The sequence below is a fragment of the Gracilinanus agilis genome, chromosome 2 (genome assembly GCF_016433145.1).
Source record: "Gracilinanus agilis isolate LMUSP501 chromosome 2, AgileGrace, whole genome shotgun sequence".
In the NCBI taxonomy this organism is placed as follows: domain Eukaryota; kingdom Metazoa; phylum Chordata; class Mammalia; order Didelphimorphia; family Didelphidae; genus Gracilinanus; species Gracilinanus agilis.
In genome coordinates this window covers 74,210,177-74,219,893 of record NC_058131.1, presented here as the reverse complement: position 1 = coordinate 74,219,893, position 9,717 = coordinate 74,210,177, and the positions used below count along the sequence as shown (strand labels likewise).

At 36.5% G+C, this 9,717-nt stretch overlaps 1 pseudogene; it reads right to left on the bottom strand.

The window, feature by feature from the left end:
- Positions 1-1,177: 1,177 nt before the first annotated feature.
- On the bottom strand, positions 1,178-2,225 carry LOC123234670 (annotated as a pseudogene).
- Positions 2,226-9,717: the final 7,492 nt, after the last annotated feature.

Below are 9,717 nucleotides of genomic sequence, written 5' to 3'. Positions count from 1 at the left end.
TTCCTTCCTTCCTTCCTTCCTTCTTTCCTTCCTTCCTTCCTTCCTTCCTTCTTTATTTCCTTCCTTCCTTCCTTCCTTCTTTCCTTCCTTACTATGTAGAAAGGCAAAAATCAATATTCTTTTTTTAAATTTCTTCAATAACCATAACTTTTAATATAAAGCTTTTAATATACAAATCCCATATGCAACAGTAGCCACAGAGACAAAGGACAGACCAGAGGAAAAGAACTGAGAGCTGGGGATACTTCCATGTGCATAGTGCCCTCTTTTCCTTTATCTCCAAAACACAAGAACCACCCTACCCTCCCATAGCCTGAGAGATCACATGGCCCCAGAAAAGGTTAAGTTCAGCCTTCTGAAATTAACTCCTAGAGTTAAAGAGGGAGTGCAGACGATTTACTATGAGCATGTTTCAGTTATTCTTGCCCAGAAAAAATCAGTTGTTTAGTTCCTGATCATATCCTCTGATGTGGCCAAGATCTGAGAGCTATGAGTCATGCTTGGGTTGTAATGCCACCAACAAAAGGAAGAGGATGGCCTTGTTTTTTAAATAGTCCCTCAAAACCCCATTCTTGGCACCTAAGGGAATGGGCCTTTACAGAAGGTGGCAAAATGGAAGCAGGAATCAAAAATCTAGCTGGAGAAAGAGTAACAATCAACATAGTAATAGCCACCCATCAAAACTTCTGGAGCCCAAATCTTACCAAAATTGGTAACTCTAGAAAGCTAAGGCACTGATTGAAGATGGTTGGGATGGTGAAGACACTAAGGAAATAATACAACACAAGGAGGAAGGGTAGGACCTCCAGTTATAGGTCAAGAAGACCATAAGCAGTCGAAAACAAAACAAGAAAAACTCACCCATAGACAGAATATCTTTGCAGAGTCATTATACCCCCAAAAGGCCAAAAGGCCAGGAGAGAAGGCAGAGTAAAGAGCTAAAGTTCCATTTGCTCTGCAAAGAAAATATGTAAAGAGTCCCTCTGTGTTCAACTAATGTTCAACTCACAGGTTTTTCTTTTACACGGGGACCAGTTTAACTGGTTTATGGTATAGTTTGGAACCCCAACCTAAGTCCTCTAGGTTGGCCCTAGAAATTTTCCAGAAGGGAAGGCAAAAGCATTCATTTGGTAGAGATCTAGGTCCATTATACTAACTCTGCTTTATTTTTTCCTATTTATATGCAGTCCAGGGAATTTTCAGGAATGATGCTGGGGGAACACTTTGGAAGATCTAGCCCTTTAGTTGGGGGACAACTCAAAGGGAGCCTCAGGCTTAAGACAGGATCTTGGTTTTTAATGTCCTCCAATGTATCTGTGGTAGTGTCCCAGTTGATATGGAATCAAGTCACACAGGGATTAGAAGCCAAGATGTTTAATTGGAGCTGAGAGAAGTCTAGTTTCAGGGGTGGGTTCTCCAGAAGCTCAGGGTTGCCATAGTCATTGATGACATAGTAGCCAACTCAGATGAACACCTGCCCATGGAAGGTGCAGGTTATGAGGACCACAATTACACCCACTGCATCAGTTTCTGGGATTAAGGAGGCATTAGGGGCATCTACCTGAAAGACAAACATGTGTCACCCTGCTGGGACTGGACCTACCAGCACTGAGTCTAGTACCTGGTCAAACTCCTCATTCTCTACTGAACCCTCATAAATTATTTTCCATTCTAGGTATTTCAATTTCTTGCCCATTGCTCCTTTTGGAGCAAAGCTTGCAGAGTTTGACATTAGTTATCTCCTTGGATCTTCACAACCACCCAGCGAGGTGGGCGCTATCGCCTTAGGTGTCCGGAGGAGAAATCTCCTGTGCAAAAGGGTTAAAATGCCTTGTGTAAGGTTATGGGGTTTAAGAATTTGCCAAACACATACTGAGGGAGAAGGCTCCGGTCCTCATGGCGTTTATATTCTACTAGACTAAGCGAACTTGGAGCACTTTATTAAGGTGAGGAGTGGTAATTTACAGGGCAGCACTAGTGGGGCGGGGAGGAAACCCTATTCAAGGGAGTCAGCTTGGAAGATGTCTCCTGCCACAAGAACGTGAGGAGGATGAAGGGAAGTTGGGAGATCCCATGGAGGAGGGAGGCGTGGGGATGGGGAAAGGCCTGGGCTCTCAGTAGGTCAAGATCTTGCTCCAATCGAAGCTGATCTCGAACTGGAAGGGGCTGTGGAAAGGGCTTGGACTCTCCAGCACCTACACGTTCTGAACAGAAACTTTGGCCATGGCCTCGCGGGAGCAGGAAAGAGGGACACCCTCAAAGCAGGAGCTACTGGGGTCGCTGCCGCTCCCTTGTGAGTCCCCTCTGCTGAGTTTCCCAACAATCAATTTTCAGTGTTTGCTGATGTCCAATAAATAAATGGTCACATTGAAAATTTGATAAACCTGTTGTAAGCCTTTCAACTAACTCCTGGTCAGGATTTTTATATATGTGGAGCCTCCACTTATTAAAATATAGTCATCAAAAATAAGAAGTTAATACTTCAAATATAGTAAAAATTAATTAAAGATTTTTCTTGCTGTTATTGTTGATTTCTTCATTTAGTCATTACACTGGGAAAAGGTTGGAAGAGAGTCCAGAGGCCAGTAAAAACAGATAAATGAGAAAGAGTAGAGAATGTTCTTAATATTGTTACTTTATCATTCAAAAATCCCTTGTCTTTTTTTGTGACATCATATACATAACCCCTTAGGCCTGCAAACTCTAATCTTAAATTAGTACAGAAAGAGTGATTAACAATTTACTCAAAACTCTGACCCAGCTGGTTTAAATTCTGCAGTAGCAAGACTTTCACGTGGAAGTAAGTAGTAAAATTAAAACATTTAAATATTCTGCTTATTCTGAGAAGGGAAATGAAAGTAAAGCTAAGTGTATTTTTAATTGTGTAGGTTATACTACTCACTTGCCTCCATGCTACACAGAAGTTTCATTGTAATACATTTGGCTTCATACCTTCCCAAGTCATCTTTTTAAAAAGTCATGGAGATCCTTGAGCAGTTTTTAAGGAGAAATGAGACATTTATAGAGAACAGCATCGATTGATCTGATTTTAATGAGCTTTATATATGGGGAATATATTTGAGTGGAATGCAAAGTCTTATTTTTAAAAAATTCAGATCAACACCAATTAAATACTTAAAAATTTACCCTCACCCTTTCTTTGTTATAAAGTTAAATTAAGTGCTGGACCAGCTTAGCAACCTGACTGACATAGCTCCTGCTGTTAAGAATCATTGTGTAAATAACTTGGCCAAGTAATGTGGATCGAGTCAACTTTCTGTTGAATTTATTTGGGACTATGATAAATTTGTATACTTGAAATACATTTCTACATTATTGTTAGAAAAATCTAGTTCCTATTATAAAGTTTAAAGCTATTTTTCCATAAATATTTTCTTTAGTAGTAACCCCTACACAACTTATAAAGTAAGCACTGCAAATGAAATCTTTCAGAGCAGTTCTTCCCACTGCTGAGAGGTATTAGACTATATAATGCTTTGTGTTTTATTGTAATAATTTCATAGTGGTTAAAACATTGACTACTAAATGTCACAAGAGCATTCATTGTTAGTCACCAACTCATATTCCAAATGTATTTTGGTGTTTCCTTAAACCACAGATAAAAATTTGTTTCTAGGAGGACCTCTAAAAATTAGAAAGGAGATTAATTATTGTTTCCTTCAAAATAGAAATGTTTTAAATTAAATTTTAAATTTAAAATTGCCATTATTGAGTGTAAAAGGATTCATGAAGCCAACAGGTCCTTCTCATGTGTAAGGGAAAGTGGGGAGGTGTTTTGAATCTATTTGTTTGGATACTCTTGTTACAAATTTGTGCTCTTTTTCTAAAGAGCAAGTTTGCGTTAAAATAATGGTGTAATGTTCAAAGTCAGGTGTGAAAGGAACTTTAAATCATAACTCCTTAAAGGAATTACTTTTCTTTGGTCAATATTAAAAAATATTCATGTGTTCACTTTGAAAGCAGAGGCTGTTTGTTAAAAATGTTTTATACTTTACACTAAAAATTCCAGGTACCTGTCACAGGGCAATTTAAGCATAATGTGCACCCATTTAATTTTTGTTTTCTAGTAATAAATTGTGGCTAATTTATTTCAAAGTAAAGTTTGGACACTGGAAGTCATTTGCTTAGTGGTCTGTAATTTAGGATTTGGATTATTTATCTGAGGGATGTTTGTATATTTTGTAAATGACTAATAATGCTTTGCTATCATGGTGACAACTGTCTTGGTTCTATATAAATGCCCTTCTCATCTGTCCCTCTGATGTTGCATGTTTTGAGTAGTTTGAAATTTTTGTGTATTTATTGTATTAACAGAGTGTCAGAAAATAAAATACTGTGTACTGGATGTTTGCTCTGTATAGTTTTAAAGAATACATTAAAAAATTGAAGACAGGAGTTATACAAGTGGTCTGATCTGTACAGAGAATTCCATATTTGAAGTTTTAAAATTTATATATAATTTTATAATTTTTTGAAACAAGAAGTAACATATCAGACCCACTTAGAATTTGACTATACACAGTGTTTTCAGAAAATATTTCAAAACATTCAACAGATAAATGTTTGTCTTATATTGGACTCAGAAAGCAGTGGAGCATGGACTTGTCTGTACTGAATCTACTTCTCAGTGTTAAACACAGATGCCCTGTCTAAAATTGAGCTAGATTTAATGTGTCCTGTCTAGAATTTAAGCTAGATATGTTTATTTTTTGATCCAATTGATACTTCTGTATCAGTATTTTCTCGTTGTATTTGTTTCTTTTGTTTCTTTCTCTGCCCTCATCCTTCTCTCCCCACCTCCAGCATCACTCCTGAATGCTATTTTATGTGCTGATCTAGAGAATAAATTGTATTGCTGGATTCCCCCCAAAAAAAAAACAAACAAAAAAAAAACTCTGACCCAGCTGGAGTTGTCGTTGTTATAGTTAGTTGCTTTGTCTGTTTTGTTTTCAATATTAGGGTTGTCATATTTTCAAGATAGTAGAGGAAAGCAGAGAGATAGGGAAAAACTTGACCACATCAGTGTTTATCCTTGACTTTACATTCCCTCTTCTTTTCCCACCTGTCTTCTGAAGTTGACCATATTGCTAGGTTTGTGGTTCTATATCATGTTCTCAGTGAATCAAAATTTACTACTCCAGGTTGGAGTGAGTGAATGAAATATCTGTTCTGTACTGTCGTCAGTCTTTTCCACTCCACCCCTATTTCACACTCAGAAAATGTAGAGAAACATGACATACCAAAAGTAATACAACTATTTTCCCATTTTCCAGTTTAAAAAAAATCTCTCATTGCAAGGTCCTCAAATACTTCTCTACATTAAGCTCCTCTAGGAAAAGATCCTTCCTCCCCTTGCAAACCTGAATTATGATTGCCTCCTTTGAGGCAAATGTTTTGAATGGAAATCACATTACCCCTAATTTATTAAGTGGTCCCCAGGACACCTTGGGAGGAGAGCACAAATCTTTGCTGACTGATGAAATTAATCTTTTATTTATTTACATCAAGACCTAAGTCTAGATAACCAAAAGAAGAGCTTATTCACACATGTTCTAGCCATGATAGGGGAGAAACACATACAAGGATAGAAAAGCTTTTCTTTTCTTTTCTTTTTATTTATCCCCTTCCTCCAATTGCTGGTCTCTCCAGGAGAAAATAAACAGCAGTGCCAATTAGTCACAGCTACAAGGATGATGAGGATACCTATCTGTAAGGCACCATAGTGAAGCCAGCCATTCTTCCAATGAGAGCTCGCATTGCCATCAGATAATAAAGTTGTTTAGTTACTGGCAACTTGGGGAATATTTGAAATAGCGACCTAGACATTTAATCTGCAAAATTCCATTTTCTATCCTCTGAACATCCAAAGCTGGAGATGAGAACTAGCCTATTAGATTCTTTTGATTGTCTGTTATTTGTTTTAAGGTTTTATACTCTGATCAAAATTTAGAAGCCCATTCCCTAGCCCACAGTCATTTCATAAAACCTGTCCCCTTATGCCAAATAAAAAATACTGAGTAGTAGATTTAATTTTCTTCTATTTATATATAGCTGTATTTGGGTAGCACTAATTGTATTTGTACTTACTTTTCTAACATTACTAGCAAAACATCACAAAGATTTAAGTCTCTCCCTCTGTTTTTCCTGTAGCTAAGACTCAATAAGTTAAGTAGATTATTCCTAGTGTTTTGATCACTTTGGCATTTTAATTAAAATATAATCACCATTTGCTGGGTTGTAATACACAGGCTTAGGTAACTATCTATGTCAGGCCATTAGGTGTATTTAAAGACTATGCAAAAATTAATCTAGAAAGGTTATGGTAAACATACCCTCTCTATATTTTTAAAACACAGGTATTACTAAGGATGTAATTTTATACCACCACCAAGACAATTTTTTCCTTCACTTTATTTGAATTCTATTACAAAACAGAATTAGAGAGAAAAACAAATTAAATCCCATTAGAGTGAATTCCATAGAGATTCTAGTTCTGTTGCATTTTTGCAGATATGTAAATCCTAAAAAATCTTAAGTCCTACTGACAAAAACAACAACAAAAAAGCTAAACTCTACACCTCTTTCATTAATGAAAAGAAGACAATATTTTAAATACAACAGGAAAAAGAGGGTAGCATCACTTTATCAACCTGAAAAAAAAAATAGTTACCAAAGCAGTAACAAAGGAACATGTCTTTAATCATGACAAGGTGTTATGGGAAAGCTTTAAGGTAAAACTCTAGATGTGAACGGGTTGCCCTTACTGAGAATGACAAACTGTGATAGTTATTTTAAAAATAAAAGAGATTTATTCATTTAAATGTAAGTCAAATGGTTAAGTCAAATTGGATGGCTGAAGGAGGCAGAAGAGGTGGAATACTGCCTCCTAGAGGAGATGGATTCTGGTCTTTTTATACCCTTTCAACAACAGCGCCTACCTGACTAGATATATAGGACAATGATGGCATGTTACTGGGTCTCTGTAACCCAAGATGGATCATATGTTTATGTCCTATGCCTCAAAGTAAAAATAAAATGACCTGTTCATTTTAAAGGATAATCAGATATCTGGGATATAAAATAGATGGTTATCAAGAGCAAGCTGGGTGGTGCCTATCTCTGCTCTTCAAGAATGAGGGAAGAGACCAAGATAAATTCAGAATGGGTGAATGCCTTGAATATAAAGAAAGAAAATATAAGTAAATTAGGTGAACACAGAATAATATACCTGTCAGATGTTTGGGAAAGGAAAGATTTCAAGACCAAGCAAGAGCTAGAAAAAATTACAAAATGTAAAAATAATAATTTTGATTACACTAAATTTAAAAATGTTTTATACAAACAAAACCAATGCAACCAAATTTAAAAGGGCAACAACAAACTGGGAAAATATCTTTATAACAAAAAACTCCTACAAAGGTCTAATACTCAAATATATAAGGAGCTAAATCAATTGTACAAAAAAATCTAGCCATTCCCCAACTGATAAATGGGCAAGGGACATGAATAGGCAATTTTCAGATAAAGAAATCAAAACTATAAATAAGTACATGAAAAAGTGTTCTAAATCTCTTATAATTAGAGAAAGCAAATCAAAACAGTTCTGAGGTACCACCTCACACCTTGCAGATTAGCTAACATGACAGCAAAGGAAAGTAATAAATGTTGAAGGGAATGTGGCAAAATTGGGACATTAATGCATTGCTGGTGGAGTTGTGAATTGATCAAACCATTCTTGATGGCAATTTGAAACTATGGCCAAAGGGCTTTAAAAAAAACTGTCTGCCCTTTGATCCAGCCATACCACTGCTGAGTTTATACCCCAAAAAGATAAGGAGAAAGACTTGTACAAAAACATTTGCAGCCGTACTCTTTGTGGTGGCAAAACATTGAAAAATGAGGGGATGCCCTTCAATTGGGGAATGGCTAAAAAATGTGTGGTATCTGTTAGTGATGGAATACTATAGTGTTAAAAGGAATAATGAACTGGAGGAATTCCATGTGAACTGGAATGACCTCTAGGAACTGATGCAGAGTGAAAGGAGCAGAACCAGGAGAACCTTTTACACAGAGATGGATATACTGTGGCACAATTGAATGTAGTGGACTTTTCTACTAGTAGCATCAATGCAATGGTCCAAGACATTTCTGAGGGACTTATGAGAAAGAATGCTATCCACATCCAGAGAAAGAAGTGTGGGAGTAGAAACACAGAAGAAAAACAACTGCTTGATCACAGATAGAGATATGATTGGGGATGTGAACTCTAAATGATCACCCTAGTACAAATATCAATAATATGGAAATAGGTCTTTATCAAATGATACATGTAATACCCTGTGCAATTTCATGATGGCTATGGGAGGGGGTTGGGAGGAGGAGAGAGGAAGAAAATGAATCACATAACCATGGAAAAATTTTCTTAATTAATCAATTAAATAAAATTTAAAAAAAAGAATATGGGGAGAGGCTAGAGGTGATCTTCATCTTAGCTCAGTCACCTTCCCTAGCACCATAGGAATGTAAGGGAAAAATTAGTCTTTTATGTGTCAATCTGACATTTTGGAGGTTTTGGGAGAAGCCTGTACCCCCATATCAAAGGGAGATGGCACTGTTGTGGGCACCACACAGAGTCATCCAGCTCAGAGAATTCTGGAAACCAGATCTCTGGGAAAAACATCAAGGATGGGATTTTCCCTGTAATCTAAGAACTTCTGTTTTTATTTTAGATAACATGATCAGAGAGAATTAATTAACTGGTTACATAGAAGCTTCTGAAAGAGGTTATATCCTGATTGTAGGAGAGGTCTAGATACCATAAGAAAACAAAAAGTACTTGACTACCTCTACCATTCCTATCCAGAGTGCTCAATGAGTGCTGGATTAGTCAGTTCCCATGAGACAAGGGTAAATTTGGGTTTTCACAAAATAAAGTTGTCAACTGCATGGAATCCTTGCATTAAGCATTTTTCTCAAATATTTGGCTCTTTTTTCTATCTTATTATCCCCCCATTCATTTTATTTATTCATTCACTTATATTCATTCATCTATTTGTGCATTTATTAATTTATGCACTAATTCATATATCTGCATCCATTCTCATTCATTCATTCATCCATCTATTTGTTTGCCTGTTTACTTGTTTGTTTTTTTATTTTTTGTAAACTTCTTAGCTTCAACCTGAACATATATGAGAACTGGTCTGTGCAACCCCTCAGTCAGGAGAGTCTTAAGAGCTGTGGAAAAGCTTATCTGATTCTCTGTTCTGTTCACTTTTTCCTTTCTTCTTTCCCCACTCTTAGTATTCTTTATAGAGATGTCTAGGCCAGCTCTCCCTAGGATTTTCATCCAGATAAAGGAAGAGGAGATTTTTTTCCTTCTCCTCACACCTTGGCTATGGCATTCCTTAGTACTGGCTGGTGGTAATCATCATGTAATTGTCTACTCAAGACTGAAAAACTACCTCAAGAGCATACTTTTTCTATCTGCTTTTTATTTCTTTTCTTGCATATAGGTCATTGAATAATGATACTGAAAAACTATACTTTCTAACCTCATTTTCTATATGACTTTCTGTGGTTCAAAGTTCCTGATTCCGGGCTGATTTTGCAACTAGAGGTGTTTTCTGCAATGTTTTTCCTTCTAGGCAGAAAAGCTGATCATAAACAGCAAGATGCTTTCATTGAAGGAACTAA